The 19229-nt window shown below is 36.8% G+C and overlaps 1 long non-coding RNA gene across 1 annotated transcript; it reads left to right on the forward strand.

The window, feature by feature from the left end:
• The first annotated feature begins 2849 nt into the window (after nt 1-2849).
• Nucleotides 2850-16397, forward strand: LOC122675924. The gene is made up of 3 exons (XR_006335369.1): nt 2850-2862; nt 4540-4542; nt 16245-16397. It is a non-coding gene; the product is annotated as an uncharacterized LOC122675924 (long non-coding RNA).
• The last annotated feature ends 2832 nt before the right edge of the window (nt 16398-19229 follow it).

The raw sequence follows: 19229 nt of genomic DNA on the forward strand, positions 1-19229 counted from the left end.
CTAGAAAGTGAAAGTGAAAGTTGCTCAGTTGTGTCTGACTTGGGGATCCCATGGACTATACAGTCCATGGAATTCTCCAGGCAGAATAACCTCAATGGTGTGATCACTCACCTAGAGCCAGACATCCAGGAATGTGAAGTCAAGTGGGCCTTAGGAAGCATCACTATGAACAAAGCTAGTGGAGGTGATGGAATTCCAGTTGAGCTATTTCAAGTCCTAAAAGATAATGCTGTGAAAGTGCTGCACTCAATATGCCAGCCAATTTTGAAAACTCAGCAGTGGCCATGGGACTGGGAAAGGTCAGTTTTCATTCCAATGCCAAAGAAATGTTCAAACAACCTTATAATTGCACTCATATCACATGCAGGCAAGTTAATACTCAAAATTTTCCAATCCAGGCTTCAAGAGTCCATGAACCGTGAACTTCCAGCTGTTCAAGCTGGATTTAGAGAAGGCAGAGGAACAAGAGAGCAAATTGCCAACATCTGCTGGATCATTGAAAAAGCCAGAGAGATCCAGAAAAAACATCTACTTCTGCTTTATTGACTATGCCAAAGTCTTTAACTGTGTGGATCACAACAAACTGTGCAAAATACTTAAAGAGATGGGAATACCAGACCACCAGACCTGCCTCCTGAGAAATCTGTACGCAGGTCAGGAAGCAACAGTTAGAACTGGACATGGAACAACACACTGGTTCCAAATCAGGAAAGGAGTACATCAGGCTGTATATTGTCACCCTGATTACTTAACTTATATGCAGAGTACATCATGCAACATGCCAGGCTGGAAGAAGCACAAGCTGGAATCAAGATTTCTGGGAGAAATATCAATAACCTCAGATAGAGGGATGACACTACTCTTATGACAGACAGTGAAGAAGAACTAAAGGGACTCGATGAAAGTGAAAGAGGAAAGTGAAAAAGTTGGCTTAAAGTTCAACATTCAGAAAACTGAGATCATGGCATCTGGTCCCATCACTTCATGGGAAATAGATGGAGAAACAGAGGAAACAGTTGCAGACTTTATTTTCTTGGGCTCCAAAATCACTGCAGATGGTGATTGTAGCCATGAAATTAAGACGCTGACTCCTTGGAAGAAAAGCTATGACCAACCTAGACAGCATGTTAAAAAGCAGAAACATTACTTTATCAACAAAGGTCCATGTAGTCAAGGCTATGGTTTTTCCAGTAGTCATATATGGATGTGAGAGTTGGACCATGAAGAAAGCTGAAAAAAAAAAAAAAAAAAAGAAAGAAAGCTGAGCACCGAAGAATTGATGCTTTTGAACTGTGGTGTTGGAGACGACTCTTGAGAGTCGCTTGGACTGCAAGGAGATCAAACCAGTTGATCGTAAAGGAAATCAGTCCTGAATATTCATTGGAAGTACTGATGCTAAAGCTGAAACCAATACTTTGGCCACCTCATGTGGAAAATTGACTCATTAGAAAAGATCCTGATACTGGGAAGGATTGAAGACAGAAGGAAAAGGGGATGACTAAGGATGAGATGGTTGGATGGCATCACTGTATAATGGACATGCGTTTGAGCAAGCTCCAGGAGTTGGTGATGCACAGGGAAGCTTGGCGTGCTGCAGTCCATGGGGTGGCAAAGAGTCAGACATGGCTGAGTGACTGAACTGAACTGAAATAAAGATATTAGAACTGACATCTTTTTCTACATTAATATTACAGCATACACAAACACACACACACACACACATATATATACATATAACCACAAAAATTTTATGATGAATTTAAGACTTTCATTTTCATGAAAACTAAATTAAAAAAGTAATTCACATTTTACAATTGCAGGATGAAATTCTGTAACTACATTCTCATGTAGATACTTTTTTCAGATTAATGTATACCTTTCTGTCACAGATTTTCTCATTATTCTCTCTTTCTGCTAGTTTTATAAATCATCTGTTTAAACAACTCTTTTTTTCACATGGTAAATTGTGTCTCAATATAGAATTACTTACACTTGAGACTTACATTGATTTGTATCATGTAGAGGGATTCCAAGGTTGAGCTGTAGTAAAGAATCTGCCTGCCAATGAAGGAGATGCAAGAGATGCAAGTTCAATCTCCTTGTTGAGAAGATCCTCAGGAGCAGGCAATGTCAACCCACTCCAGTATTCTTGCCTGGAAAATTCCACGGACAGAGGGGCCTAGCAGGCTATAGTCCAGAGGGTCACAAAGAGTCAGATATGACTGAGAACACGCACAAACACACAGGGAATAATTAAGGATTGTGAAGCAAATTAGTTTAGACATTATGTATCTTTTGCAAGTATTTTTGCTTTCATTGGAACTACAATTCTATAACACTGTAGCCACAGTGTGAAAGAGAAAATCTACAACCTGGAATATGATTAAATATTTATCTATGAAAAATGTAGCAGATAAAAAAATGACAATTTACTTATAAAGAAATAATAATGAAATGATTTTCTAAAGCTACTACAAATATATATTTTCTGATCTGAATATATAAGCAAAGAGCTAAAAAAATTTGACCTCCTTAAAATCAGAACCAGAATGGATTTTCACAGGTCTCTCTCTTGAATTTTCTAGCCAGGAATTCTGTATACCCAAATAATCCTAGTCTTGTTTAAAATAATGAAACCAAAAAGAGAAAACACACCATTAAAAGAATTATAATGTGACAGTTTTGTTATGGTTATATGATTATATATAGTTATATAATATTAAAACTAATAGTGTGTCAATTACATTTCAAAAATATGTATCCACTGGTATAGTAATATCTATTGATATACAATATTCAGAAGACAGATCAAGTTAAAAATGTATTTTCCCTTTTATTCTGTAATTGCTTGCTAAATTGCTTGTCATTTCCGACACTTTGCAACCCTGTGGACCCTCTGTAATTGCATTTTATAAAATGCTCACCAAGAGCATGTCCTTTATTTAACTATTCCCATAATGTATAAATATTCTTTAAATGTTGATTCACTTTCCTTTTAATTTTTCTTTTCTTGTGTCTAGCTAGAGTTCATATTTGCTTGACCAAAAAAAATGTGGTAAAAAGAAATATGAAATTCTTCTAACATGTTTTCTCTGCATTATTTAAGAGTTCCAGATTATAGAGTTTATTAAAAATTATATCTGCTTCAGCTGTATCATATTGACCTTTTGGCTTTATTTCCCTTGTGGACTGTGGACTATATAACCTTCTGCTTAGTTTTACTACTAATTTTAAAATTTTATTTCATTTTATTATTGATGATGACTTCATGCTTTAAAAATTGGATTATTCACTCAATAAGTTAACCTTAATTTTTATTTTGCAAATGAAAGTTTATTTAGCAAATTATTAACATATTTCCTCACCAATACATATCACATATAAATTATTAGTAGATATTGAAATATACATAATAATATGAAATCAGTTACATTTTAATTTTCTTCTAACTTAAACTTACAGGATCCATGAAACATTTGAGCTGGGTAGAATTAGTAATCTCAACCTTTTACAATTTTTCAGTTCAAGTGGTCTCCAGAACTGCTGAATTCAGTAAAAGCAGCCTAATGTTAGTTATTTCTTATTCTCTGGGAAAATCATCCAAGTTGACAAACATCAAAGTAAAAATTTCTTGAACTTTGCCACTTCAACTCTATGCTTAGTATAAACATTCTGTAAATCAAATCCCTTATGATTATATGGTGGAAGTGAGAAATAGACTTAAAGGACTAGATCTGACAGACAGAGTGCCTGATGAACTATGGATGGAGGTCCGTGGCATTGTACAGGAGACAGGGATCAGGACCATCCCCATGGTAAAAAAGTGCAAAAAAGCAAAATGGCTGCCTGAGGAGGGCTTACAAATAGCTGTGAAAAGAAGAGAAGTGAAAAACAAAGGAGAAAAGGAAAGATATCCCCATTTGAATGCAGAGTTCCGAAGAATAGCAAGGAGAGATAAGAAAGCCTTCCTCAGCGATCAATGCAAAGAAATAGAGGGAAAAAACAGAATGGGAAAGACTAGAGATCTCTTCAAGAAAATTAGAGATACCAAGGGAACATTTCATGCAAAGATGGGCTTGATAAAGGACAGAAATGGTATGGACCTAACAGAAGCAGAAGATATTAAGAAGAAGTGGCAAGAATACACAGAAGAGCTGTACAAAAAAGATCTTCACGAGCCAGATAATCACAATGGTGTGATCACTCACCTAGAGCCAGACATCCTGGAATATGAAGTCAAGTGGGCCTTAGAAAGCATCATTATAAACAAAGATAGTGGAGATGATGGAATTCTAGTTGAGCTATTTCAAATCCTGAAAGAAGATGCTGTGAAAGTGCTACATTCAATATGCCAGCAAACTTGGAAAACTCAGCAGTGGCCACAGGACTGTAAAAGGTCAGTTTTCATTCCAATTCCAAAGAAAGGCAATGCCAAAGAATGCTCAATTGCACTCATCTCACACGCTAGTAAAGTAATGCTCAAAATTCTCCAAGCCAGGCTTCAACAATACATGAACTGTGAACTTCCAGATGCTCAAGCTGGTTTTAGAAAAGGCAGAGGAACCAGAGATCAAAATGCCAAAGCCTTTGACTGTGTAGATCACAATAAACTGTGGAAAATTCTGAAAGAGATGGGACTACCAGACCACCTCACCTGCCTCTTGAGAAACCTGTATGCAGGTCAGGAAGCAACAGTTAGAACTGGACATGGAACAACACACTGGTTCCAAACAGGAAAAGGAATACGTCAAGGCTGTATATTGTCTCCCTGCTCTTTGAACTTATATGCAGAGTGCATCTTGAGAAACGTTGGGATGGAAGAAGCAGAAGCTGGAATCAAGATTGCCTGGAGAAATATCAATAATCTCAGATATGCAGATGCCACCGTCCTTATGGAAGAAAGCGAAGAAGAACTAAAAAAAACCTCTTGATGAAAATGAAAGAGGAGAGTGAAAAAAAACTAAGATCATGGCATCTGGTCCCATGACTTCATGGCAAATAGATGAGAAAAGAGTGGAAACAGTGTCAGACTTTATTTTTCTGGGCTCCAAAATCACTGCAGATGGTGATTGCAGCCATGAAGTTAAAGGACGCTTACTCCTTGGAAGGAAAGTGATGACCAACCTAGATAGCATATTAAAAAGCAGAGATATTACTTTCCCAACAAAGGTCTGTCTAGTCAAGGCTATGGTTTTTCCAGTGGTCATATATGGATGTGAGGGTTGGACTGTGAAGAAAGCTGAGAGCCAAAGAATTGATATTTTTGAACTGTGGTGTTGGAGAAGACTCTTGAGAGTCCCTTGGCCTGTAGGAGATTCAACAAGTTTCAGCTTCAGCATCAGTCCTCTAATGAATATTCAGGACCTCTTAATTTCCCTGATCTATTTCTCTTCTCCTCTACCCTCTTCCACTCTGCCACTCACCTGTTTTCTGTATCTGTGACTTTGTTTCTCTGTGATTATGTTTGTTCATAAGTTTTGATTTTTAAATTCCACATGTAAGTGAAATCATACAGTATATGTTTCTTTTTCTGACATATTTCACTAAGCACATGACACTCTAGGTCCATCTGTTAGGCAGTTAGAATAGGAAAAAGGAGTCCAGAATGGCGGTGGCTAAAAGACAAGCAAGGGAAAAGCCCGTGAAAATAGAACAAAGGAAGGTCTGAGGACCCGAGTGAGGACCTCAGGTAGAACAAACAGCACGCCTGGCTAGCCCAGTTTACATAGGGCAGGCCCAAAGAAAGGAAAAAAACATATAAAAAGAGGAGCCAAAGGGGCGGGGGTCTCTCCTGCGCGCTCTCTCTCTCTTCTTTGCGTCTTTTGGGATGGCATGCCCTCACTCCTCAAGAATGTATTTTCCTTTATTTTCTAAATAAAACTGGGCTGTAACATGGAGCTGTAACACTGTCCAAGAGTTGTGATGCACCAAGGGCTTTAATATCCATCGCTTCATATGTTTGATGTGATGAGACAGAACCGAGGAAATTACACACTCCCCTGACACATCCATGTTTTGGGAAATGGCAAGATTTCATTCTTTTTTATGGCAGAGCAATATTGAATTGTAATGTATATAATGCATATATAAATATGTGTGTGTGTGTACATATATATACACAAATGGATATATATGTCACATCTTCTTTATCCATTCATCTATTATGGACACCAAAATCACTGCAGATGGTGACTGCAGCCATGAAATTAAAAGACGCTTACTTCTTGGAAGGAAAGTTATGACCAACCTAGATAGCATATTACAAAGCAGAGACATTACTTTGCCAACAAAGGTCCATCTAGTCAAGGCTATGGTTTTTCCAGTGGTCATGTATGGATGTGAGTGTTGGATTGCTAAGAAAGCTGAGCGCCGAAGAATTGATGCTTTTGAACTGTGGTGTTGGAGAAGACTCTTGAGAGTCCCTTGGACTGCAAGGTTATCCAACCAGTCCAACCTAAAGGAGATCAGTCCTGGGTGTTCATTGGAAGGACTGATGCTGAAGCTGAAACTCCAATACTTTGGCCACCTCATGCGAAGAGTTGACTCATTGGAAAAGACCCTGATGCTGGGAGAGATTGGGGGCAGGAGGAGAAGGGGACGACAGAGGATGAGATGGCTGGATGGCATCACCGACTCGATGGGCATGAGTTTGAGCAAACTCCGGGAGTTTTTGATGGACAGGGAGGCCTGGCGTGGTGCGATTCATGGGGTCGCAAAGAGTCGGACACCACTGAGCGACTGAACTGAACTGAACTGTAGTTGTTTCCATTTTCGGTATGATCAGTAGGTTACCTATTGGTCCTTAAGAAGTATTTCTCGAGAATTGAGGAAGGAATGCATAATTATTTCACTGGAAAGTTTGGGGGACTTAAAAGATAATGCATGGATGAGTACGTACACATGGAAATTCTTAGGTATTGAGGACTTGATCAGGGTGATTAGATTAAAATATCTATTTCTATTTTACATAACTTCTTCTACCCAGCAGCTACTGGGAGAAAGAGCACAAGTAGTTGAAATGGAGTTCTTTCTCATAATAATTGGTCTTTGAAAATTTATTTGAATTTTGAAAACAATAAGCTTGCTGGTGCAATTAAACATTTTGGTGTACTGTCACTGAAAGTTTCTCTGCCTTTCAATGTAATTTTTTTTTAAATGCATAAAACATAAGATGAAAATTTTAAAAAAGAAAATTAGAAAATTTCAAAACATTATTTTCATAATATATGACATTTGTTTAATAGTTTGAAGTATTTCCCACTGTATATGAATATATATTAATATATTTGGAGTTACAATGTACCTTGTTCTATAGCCTCATTTCTGTACTTAAAATACTTATGAATATTTTGAGTCTGTAAATGTAGCTCTCAAAAAGGTTCTTAATGACTTAACCTTCCACAAGCAAACTGTACCATTAATCTTTCAATGAATATTTATTGTTAAACACTAATGTTAGTTTCAAGTTGTGCTATTAGAATTAAGCTTGCACTGAATATAAAAATGTGTATTCTAGTATTTACATATGTAATTAAGATTGATATTTAGTTGAGATTAAATATTTAATATTTTTTCTTAACAAAAAGAGATAACCCCACTGTAAATCAGCTGAGTTCTATGAATTTTAATCTAATATGTTCGGTCGCTTCCTAGAATATGTAAAGGCCAAGAATAATTTGGAATACTCTACTTCTGTTTTTCTTTCTCTCCTAGGTCACTTAAACAGAGAGAGGGAAAGACTCTGACTGTGGCATCTTTAATGCTTATTTTAATAATTTCTGGTGGATGAATGCTAAAGATATCAGGTAAGTCTTTGATATGATACTATATTATCTCTTAGGGCTTATTCTGCCCTTTCCACTAAATGCCTTGCCTCTGTAAGATATCCTAATATTCTAGTATGAGTTACTTCCTTCAAGGGTATGATAAGGCAATAGATTTTCCATTAGGTTTGTTTTCAATAAACTTCATTTTCTTTCATCTACACCATTGAAAATGGCTTAAAGAATTTCTACTCATGGTCTTTCTGAGTGCAGAGTTTTTGCTAGTTTTGCTGAAAATACTTCTTCTGGCAACTCCCTCACGTCTTGATTTCCTTCCTGTCTGATGTCTTTTCCAAAAACTTTCTATACTTACCTCAAATGCCTTAAAAAATTACTGATATTGTTTTGCCAAGCAAATGAATAATGTGTTTATTTACTTGTTATGGCCTAAGTCTTTGTGTCTGTGGAAAAAATGAAAGTGTGGTGCTTTTATGTACTATCAACCTAAAAAATCCTAGGAGGCAATAATCAAGTAAATAGTATTTATTTAGGTCAGATCGTAGTTGCGGGGTGCACATAGATTCAGTTAGAAATCCAAAGAGCACTCTGCTAGGGAGTAAAACCAGGAGATTTTTAAAGCAAAAAAGAGAGCTTTATATGACAAAGAATTTGATTTGGAGTTGAAGGCAAAGCTAATTCTTTGCTAAAGGTGACTGAGAGTTAAGGCTATCACAGTTTGTGTTACTCGCTCAGTTGTATCAACTCTTTCCTATACTATGGACTGTAGCCCACCAGGCTCCACTGTCAGTGGGATTCTCCAGGCAAGACTACCAGAGCAGGCTGCCATTTCCTTCTCCAGAAGATCTTCCTGACCCACGGATTGAACACAAGTTTCCTGCATCTCCGGCACTGGCAGGCAGATTCTTTGTCATCTGAGTCAACAGGGAAGCCCAAGGTCTCTAAACAACTTCAGTTCAGTTCAGTGAAGTTCAGTTGCTCAGTCGTGTCTGACTCTTTGCAGCCCCATGAATCACAGCACGCCAGGCCTCCCTGTCCATCACCAACTCCCAGAGTTTACTCAAACTCATTTCCATTGAGTCGGTGATGCCATCCAACCATCTCATCCTCTGTCATCCCCTTCTCCTCCTGCCCCCAACCACTCCCAGCATCAGGGTCTTTTCCAATGAGTCAACTCTTTGCATGAAGTGGCCAAAGTATTGGGGTTTCAGCTTCAGCATCAGTCCTTCCAATGAACACCAGGACTGATCTCCTTTAGGATGGACTGGTTGGATCTCCTTGCAGTCCAAGGGACTCTCAAGAGTCTTCTCCAACACCACAATTCAAAAGCATCAATTCTTCGGCACTCAGCTTTCTTCACAGTTCAACTCTAACATCCATACATGACCACTGGAAAAACCATAGCCTTGACTAGATGGACCTTTGTTGGCAAAGTAATGTCTCTGCATTTTAATATGCTATCTAGGTTGGTCATAACTTTCCATTCAAGGAGTAAGCGCCTTTTAATTCATGGCTGCAGTCACCATCTGCAGTGATTTTGGAGTCCAAAAAAATAAAGTCTGACAGTTTCCACTGTTTCCCCATCTATTTCCCATGAAGTGATGGGACCAGATGCCATGATCTTAGTTTTCTGAATGTTGAGCTTTAAGCCAACTTTTTCACTCTCCTCTTTCACTTTCATTAAGAGTCTCTTTAGTTCTTCTTCACTTTCTGCCATAAGGACGGTGTCATCTGCATATCTGAGGTTATTGATATTTCTCCCAGCAATCTTGATTCCAGCTTGTGCTTCCTCCAGCCCAGCATTTCTCATGATATACTCTGCATATAAGTTAAATAAACAGGGTGACAACTTACTAAATGTTTATTTCCTTTTTGAACATAATTATCATGATGGCAAGCTTACCTCACTGAAGATTTTCCCTGTAGATTCACATTAATATGAAGATAACAATAGAATGTAATAATAGATTAAAGAATTATTAAGAAAGTTGTCATTTTGGCAAGTTTCTTGACATATCCTAATGCATTTTACCTTTACATTCACATAGTTGGTTTATTTTTTATTTGAATTTCACATATACCATCAAAATCGGTTATTTCTGTGCAACTTTGCTGAGGAAATAGCAAGTTGTTCTTTTTTTTTTTTTTTTACATAAACAGTAAAAGTTAATAATATCTAGGCTGGCCTGTAAGTCAAAGGCTGCTTTTCCCTTTCTTACATGTCATTGACCAAAATTAAGTGCAGAGCACTTCTTGGGACTATGGTTCTTTCCCCTTCTCCATATTGAAACTAATACCCTATTTCTATTATTTTACATTACTTTTTCCTCTTTTGAACTATGCACAAATTTGAAAAAACCATATTGACCCTCATGTCTCATTTGCTTTACCTATATTATGTTTATGAAATTTATAATTGCTGTTGTGTGTAGCAGAAGTTTGTCAATTTACATTTTGAAATAGTATTTCATTATATTTATATAGCCCAGTATATTTATTCATTCTATTTTTGGTGAATAATTGATGATTTCCAATATTAGAGTATTTATGAATACTGCTCTAAACATCTCGAACATGTATTTTGGTTTTAATTTATGTTGTACATATATCTAGAAGTATAATTGCTTATATTTGGATGTACATATGTTCAGCTTTAGTTTGTTTTGTTTTGTTTTTATTATTTACTTGCTAAGTCGTGTCCAACTCTTTTGTGACCCCATGGATTGTAGCCCGCCAAGCTCCTCTGTCCATGGGATTTCCCAGGCAAGAATATTGGAGTGGGTTGCCATTTCCTTCTCTGGGGGATCAGGGATCGAACCTGTGTCTCCTGCATTGCGGGTGGATTCTTAAGCACTGAGCCACCAGCTTTAGTAAATCCTGTCAAACAGTTCTCTACAGTAAGTGTAAAAATTCACACTGTTAGAGGACTCAGAAAACTGCCCCGGACATCCTAATGCAGACAACACTTTAGGATATCACTGTAGGATATTTCCCTTTGGAAAAGAGATGGGTGTCTTTCTGGCTTTTAGATGAATAATTGGACTTTTTAAGAATTGAATGTAAGGGAAGAATAGTATGGGTATGTTTGTGTGCGTGTGTTTGTGTGTGTGTGTCTGTGTGCACAGGTGTGCATTTGCATAGGTAAGAAGCCAAATGAGGTTGAGAAAATCAGAAGTTTGTCTAGGCTCTTCGTTCACTGCAAACCGTCCCAACACCTTCAACTTAGTGACAGCAGTGTGTTCTTCAGCATTATCTCAATGTGGGCATTTAATCAAGATTGGTCATCTTTTCCTGGAAAGTTTGTATTGGAGCTGAGGTGTGTTTTGGGGTTATTGGCCTTATAAATTAAATGAGAACTGTAGGGGGTGAATTCTGTCACCCTTTATTTGGGTGCACAAACAATTTTGTTGTTCAATTATAGAAGGATTGATGCAGAGATGAGGAAAGAAGTAAAACATGATATGCCATTTTATGTAAGAATTGTTAATTTGGCCAAACTCCTTTTTGTGTTTGAAGTCTCTTACCTTTTACTAATCCTCTGTCCCCCACAATTACCTTTTTGTTGCAGTGGTTCTGATTTCCATTTCAACTTAAAAACTGTTCTCAAGAAATAATGTGAGAAAGTAGTTCCCAAGTAATTATGATTCACTAATAAAGCTTATCAATTTCACTACTATCTTCACATATCAAGGCCATCACAGCTTTTTAAGTTTTTATTCAACATCATAAAAATATGTGTGCTGAATCCTTTGCACTAGAAAAAAGTTGAAAACATGTTTTGAGGACATGATACCCTTCCTATGGTTCCCTTGCCACTCTGGAGAGCAGTTTTGCACTTCCCAGTCTAAACTGTGAGTGCCATGATTTTAAGAAAAATGATATGATGTCTTTCACATGAAAATATATCTGAGCATACAAATCAGCCATGAAACTCTGTAGCTTAAAAACTGCAAACTTAATCAGTAATCATTAAAGTCATTATTATCAGACTAGAATTCTACTAAATACTAATATGCTTTTGGGAAGGTGATGGGATTGAGAGTTACCTTCCAGCAAATACTAGGCTCACACTTCTGTAAAGCCCAGTTAAAATAAAAGGATCTCTTGTATACAGTGTGAGAAGCATTGTTCTAAAGAAATATAAAAGGGCTTATATTTTCTTGCAGCTCTTATCATGACCATAGGCATCAGGTTTAAAATTTGTAGGAGGTTTACCTGTCCTAGGGGCTTCCTTAGTAGCTAAATTGGTAAAGAATCCACCTGCAATGTAGGAGACCCCGGTTCGATTCCTGGGTAGGGAAGATCCGCTGGCACGTGTTAGACTACCCACTCCAGAATTCTTGGGCTTCCCTAGTGCCTCAGCTGGTAAAGAATTCACCTGCAGTGCAGGAGACCTGGGTTCAATCCCTGGGTTGGGAAGATCCCTGGAGAAGGTAAAGGCTACCCACTCCAGTATTCTGGCCTGGAGAATTGCGTGGAATGTACAGTCCATGGGGTCACAAATAGTGGGACAGGACTGAGCTGCTTTCACTTTTACTTTCTCTGTCCTAAGGCACTTGGTTAAAGCAACACAGTTGGCTGTTCATCTACAGAACTCTATGAAAAGTTCAAAATATTTAACATTGATGTAGCCTGCCAGAGGCTTGATAGCAGTACCATCAATCAATAGTGACAATCTCCAATTTTCATTTTATCAAGTGCAACAGTGCACACTGAAGACATCTGTTTTGTTTTGTGATATATTAAGTGAATTGTCATACACATTTCTCTGGTTCTCTTCTCACACATGAGCTTTTCTACATGCTGAAAATAATTTACTAGAAAGATGGTCATTTAAGTATGTATAACTTGGCCAAAAAGGCATAAAAATAGATGGATTCTTAATTTATTATTTTTTTTTATGTCTCATCCAGACATAAATTACTTTGAGCCAGCATATTGTACAGACCTATGTTGTGACTTAGATATAGAAATTTCTATGGTATATGGAAAATATATTCAAGAATAAAGATCTGAAGCAACTCGGTCTTCTCTTCAATGTAAATCATATTTTTAAAAATATTGAGATGATCCATAAATATAACAAAGATATTAAGATGTAATGTTTTCTGAATTTATTGATTCTCAGGATCAGTATTCTACAGCATTGAGTTTAGGCAGATATGAATTTTATGTCATCCATACCTCTGGGCCCTCTTTTCATTTTCCAACCTCCCTGACCTCCTGTTACCTTTCTAGTACCCACTAAGCCCCTGAGCAGCTACTTGAATGGATTATACATAGTTCCTTCCTATACAGCATGTGTTTTACAAACATTGATAAGGTGTTTGATATGTACTAGGTATTTCAACACTGATAAGGATAAAGTGATATACTCCAGAAATAATGTTGTCATATGAAGAAGATAAAAATACATGAACAGCAACTAAAAGGGAATTTCACAAGAGCAAAAAAAATGCTTGCTTTAGAATCTAGGACATATTTATTAGGAAGAAAATTATTTGTTGTTTACTGGGAGTCCTGCATTCTATCTTTTAATCCTAACCTGTCACTACTTGCTAGGGAACTTGAAAAATACCATTTCCTCAAAATTGCTACTAATTTATATCCACTAGATTATCTAAAATTACTTAGACCCTCCAACTCTACCTATTGGCTGGTAATATCTTCTGTTGTGTTTCTACTTACCTATATTTCATAAAATTGCAATCTTCCCTGAAATAATAGGTGAAACTTAGCATAAAGGAAGAACTCCTTATTACCATGGGATATTGTTTTCTTTACATTTTTATAATTTGCTCCACATCCTAATGTCTATCTGATGTTAGATAAACAAATGATCATAAAAATGTTAGAGAAGGATTTTAAGTGATATGATTATTTATTTGTATTAAAAAATTAAATACCTTCAAAATGGTATATGTTGGGTGGCATGCAAACTAAATACTCTAAAGAAATTGCATGCTAAAATACAACCACACTTGTATAACATTCTAATATTTGTGTAGCTTGATTCAGAGGGAAGTAGATCTCTCAGTAAATATATGGAACTAAAAATATAGTGGATTGCCTTGAGTGCAAATATTTACAGCTTTGCAACTGAAAGAGTAAACTTGGGCACCCTGCAGTGTTTTGGAACTGACCCTGGAACACCTGGACTACACCAAAATCTTCATAATAACAGGTGCTCATAAAAGCAAAATTAAGAGGAAAACTTCTAGTGAGGCATGCTCAATGTAGGTACTCAATTTAGATTTTCAGTAGTCAAAATCCAGAATAACTAAGCTTAGAATGACAAAAACTACAAATAATTATAAATAAATAGCAAAGATTATTCCCAAAGGTTTCATAAATTAAAATCAATACACTATCAAATACAATATATAAGATCAGCAAATGTGAAATCGTTAAAGAAATCCAAACTAGACATACAAAAATGAGCAAGGAGCAAAGACTAAACTATAACCATACGTAGGTAGGTTTAGTTGCTCAGTCGTGTCCGACTCTTGAGACCCTTTTGAACTGTAGGCCACCAGGCTTCTCTTCTAAGGAATTTCCCAGGCAAGAATGCTGAAGTGGGTTGCCATTTCCCTCTCCAGAGGATCTTTCTGACCCAAGAATGGAACTCAGGTCTCCTGCATTGCAGGCAGACTCCTTACCGACCGAGCCACCAGGGAAGCCAGACTTGTAAAATAATTAAATGGAATATTTTACAAGTAATGATTTAAATTAAAAACTAACAGATTATTTAAAAAGCAATTTCAAGCCAGCTGAAATAGAAATAGTAAATTGCAAGATATGCTGAAAAAAAATTGCTGATGATGCAGCTCAAAGGTAAAAGAATATGGAAAAGGATAAAAGAGAGATTAACAATTAAAAGGGGCAGACTAAGCTAGTGTAACATAGATCACAATAGATTTTCAGGAAAGAACAGATAAAGAAAGCTATCATTTGAGGCAATAGTAAACTGGAATTTTACAAAATATTTGAAAAATAAAAACTTCAAATACACTTAAGACCAGTAAATTCCCAAGAATATAAATAAGATATCTACCTTCAGGTATATTGTATTGAAACATCAATGTCCTCAATAGTATCAAAAACAAAGAAAAGATCTTACACCTCAACAGGGAAAAAAGAACAGCAATTAAGCTGACATTATTTTCAGTGGCAAATATGAAGTCAGAAAAAAGGAAGAGTAATATCTTCAAAGCACTGAGATAAACTGCAAAACTATCTATAAAAAAAAAAAAAATGGAGGAAAACAACACTACATACTGGTAAACAAAACCTGAGCAATTTTAACAGCAACAGCCCTAAGCGAGGATAAATTCTAAAAAATGTCTTTGGAGAGACACAAATGATTCTAGAAGCAAGTTGCAAGTTGCAATAATAAATGTAAATAAATAATAAATACTGAGATAAATCTAAACACTGTTTTCTACTGTGCAGTGTTACAGGTAAAAGCATGTTATATGCCTAAACAGTATGATTTTCAAGTCACCTCTGGTACTCATTAGATGATTAATATGAGTAAAGTTATTTACCTACTCTGTGTCTCAGCTTATTCACTAGTATAATGAAGGTTAATAATAGCTTAATCTAGAGTTTTGTGAAGATTAAATCAGTGACTGGACTACAGCATGTGATTGATGCATTGAAAACTCAATATGTGTTAGATATTGATATTACTGTAACTACTACTTTATGGAAAGTATAATATTATGTGTAATGTTTTTAAAAGAGTTTAAACATTAGACAAGAATCACGTATAAAATGGGACAGAAGGATTTTAAATAAAATGTTTTAAGGCCATTTTACTTTGGGGAGGATGAAAATGTTAACTACAGATTTTACTAGCTATTTATTATAAATTTAAAAATAATTGTCAATACAAGTTTGTATAATGACAAAAGAAGTAGAGAAATAAAGATAGAATAAAAACAAACAAATGAACAAATATCACTGAATTATTTTAATTATTTTATTTTTTAATTTATTAGAATGTTTTATTGAAGTTGCAGGTGTACAGTATAGTGACTCACAGTTATTAAAAGTTATACTTCATTTAAAGTCATTATAAAATAGTGCCTATGTTCTCTGTGTTGTAACAATATATCCTTGTAGCTTGTTTTATATATAATAGTCCGTACCTCTCAATCTCTACCCTTATAATGCCCCTCCCTCTTTCCCTTTCACCACCAGTAACCACTGGATTTTTTCTCTATTTCTGTGAGTTTTCTTCTTTTTTGTAACATTCACTAGGTTGTTGCATTGGTTAGATTCTACATACAAGTGATATTATACCAAGTCCATCCATGTTGTTGTAAATGACATTCTTTTTTATGGCTTAGTAATATCATGTTATACACACACACATACACATATATATGTATGTGTGTGTATATATGTGTGTATGTATATATATACACACATGTATGTATGCAAGCTTAGTCACTTTAGTCATGTCTATTTGCAAGCCTATGGGCTAGAGCCCTCCAGGCTCCTCTGTCCATGGGATTCTCCAGGCAAGAACACTGGAGTGGGTTGCCCTGCCCTCCTCCAGGGGATTTTCCTTACCCAGGAATTAAACCTGTTTCTCTTACATCTCCTGAATTGGCAGGTGGGTTCTTTACCACTAGTGCCATCAGGAAGCCTGTACACACACATACACGCACACATATATCACACCTACTTTATCCATTCATCTGTTGATAGAGACACAGGTTGCTTTCATATCTCACCTATTGTAAATAACATGAACATTGAGGAGCACATATCTTATCAAGTTAGTTTTTTTTTTTTCTTTTTTCAGATATATACCCAGGAGTAGAATTGCTAGGTCATATGGTAGTTATATATATACATATATATATATATATATTTTTTTTTTGAGAAAACTCCATACTGTTTTCCATAATGGTTGCACTAGTTTACATTACCACAAACAGGGTACAAGGGTTCCCTTTTATTCACATCCTCCCCAATATTTGTTATTTGTGCTATTTTTAGTGATAGCCATTATGACAAATATGACACAATAACTTAGTTTGGTTTTAGATTTGCATTTCCCTGATGACCAGTGATGTTGAGCATCTTTATATGTTCCTGGTAGGCATCTTCACATCCTCTTTGAAAAAATGTCTATTGAGTTCTTCTCATTCTAAATTTCTTTGGTGTTAAAAATATTTATATATTTTGGATACTGGCACCATATCTATTGGGGCTTCCCAGTGGATGAACAGTAAAGAATTCACCTGTAATGTAGGAGACATGGGTTCAACCCTTGGGTTTGGAAGATCCCCTAGAGAAGGGAATGACTACCCATTCCAGTATTCTTGCCTGGAAAATCCCATGGACAGAGGACCCTGGAGGGCTACAGACCATGGGGTCTCAAAGAGTTGGACACGACTGAAGTGACTTAGCATGCACCCCCTTATCTATCATTTGCAACTATTTTCTCCCATCTCATAGGCTGTCTTTTTGTTTTGTTTTATGAAGTTTTTTTTTTCTTTTCTTTTCTTTCTTTTTTTTTTTTTTTTGCTATTCAAAAATGTTTAGGTCTATTAGGTCCCATTTAATTAGGTCCCCCACTGAATTATTTTAAAGGGTAAAAATGAGAGAAAAAATACCACAGAAAAATAGGAAAATACCCAAGAAAAAGTGAGCAATTGAGAAAATTCAAATACATCAGTAATCATAGTAAATGTAATTAGAATAATTCAACATGTGACAGATAGAACTAACCTCACTGTCATGTACAATATCAGTGAAACAATTATATGCTCTATGTTATATAGTTACTAATTATATGTGTGTATATACACATATGTTTAATCAATGTTGTTGATGTTCAGTAACCCAGTCGTGTCCAACTCTTTGTGACCACATAGACTGTAGCACCCTTGGCCTGCCTGTCCCTTGTCTTCTCCCGAAATTTGCCCAAGATATTGTCCATTGCTTAGGTGAGGCCATCCAGCATTCTCATCCTCTGACACCCTCTTCTTCTGCCCTCAATCTCAAAGCAATGTCTCTGCACTTTAATATGCTGTCTAGGTTTGTCATAGTTTTTCTTCCAAGGAGCAAGTATCTTTTAATTTCAGGGCTCCATTCACCATCTGCAGTGATTTTGGAGCCCAGAAAAATAAAGTCTGACACTGTTTCCACTGTATCACCATCTATTTCCCATGAAGTTTGGAACCAGATGCCATGATCTTAGTTTTCTGAATGTTGAGCTTTAAGCCAACTTTTCCACTCTCCTCTTTCACTTTCATCAAGAGGCTTTTTAGTTCCTCTTCACTTTCTGCCATAAGGGTGGTGTCATCTGCATATCTGTAGTTATTGAAATTTCTCCCAGCAATCTTGATTCCAGCTTGTGTTTCATCCAGCCCAGCATTTCACATGATATACTCTGCATTAGTTCAGTTAGTTCAATCGCTCAGTCAAGTCCAGCTATTTGCAACCCCATGAATCGCAGCACGCCAGGCCTCCATGTCCATCACCAACTCCCGGAGTTTACTCAAACATATGCCTATTGAGTCGGTGATGCCATCCAGCCATCTAATCCTCTGTCATCCTCTTCTCCTCCTGCCCTCAACCACTCCCGGCATCAGGGTCTTTTCCAAAAGTCAACTCTTCACATGAGGTGGCCAAAGTATTGGAGTTTCAGCTTCAGCATCAGTCCTTCCAATGAACACCCAGGACTGATCTCCATTAGGATGGACTGGTTGGAACTCCTTGCAGTCCAAGGGACTCTCAAGAGTCTTCTCAACACTACAGTTCAGAAGCATCAATTTTTCAGTGCTCAGATTTCTTCACAGTCCAACTCTCACATCCATGCACGACACTGGAAAAACCATAGCCTTGACTAGACGGACCTTTGTTGGCAAAGTAATGTCTCTGCTTTTTAATATGCTATCTAGGTTGCTCATCATTTTCCTTCCAAGGAGTAAGCGTCTATTAATTTCATGGCTGCAGTCACCATCTGCAATGATTTTGGAGCCCCCCAAAATAAAGTCTGACACTGTTTCCACTGTCTTCCCATCTATTTCCCATGAGGTGACGGGACCAGATGCCATGATCTTATTTTTCTGAATGTTAAGCTTTAAGCCAACATTTTCACTCTCCTCTTTCACTTTCATCAAGAGGCTTTTTAGTTCCTTTTCACTTTCTTCCATAAGGGTGGTGTCATCTGCATATCTGAGGTTATTGATATTTCTCCCAGCAATCTTGATTCCAGCTTGTGCTTCTTCCAGCCCAGCGTTTCTCATGATGTACTCTGCATATAAGTTAAATAAGCAGGGTGACAATATATAGCCTTGACGTACTCCTTTTCCTATTTGGAACCAGTCTGTTGTTCCATGTCCAGTTCTAACTGTTGCTTCCTGACCTACATACAGGTTTCTCAAGAGGCAGGTCAGGTGGTCTGGTATTCCCATCTCTTTCAGA

Source organism: Cervus elaphus, chromosome 19, assembly GCF_910594005.1.
Source record: "Cervus elaphus chromosome 19, mCerEla1.1, whole genome shotgun sequence".
Lineage (NCBI taxonomy): Eukaryota > Metazoa > Chordata > Mammalia > Artiodactyla > Cervidae > Cervus > Cervus elaphus.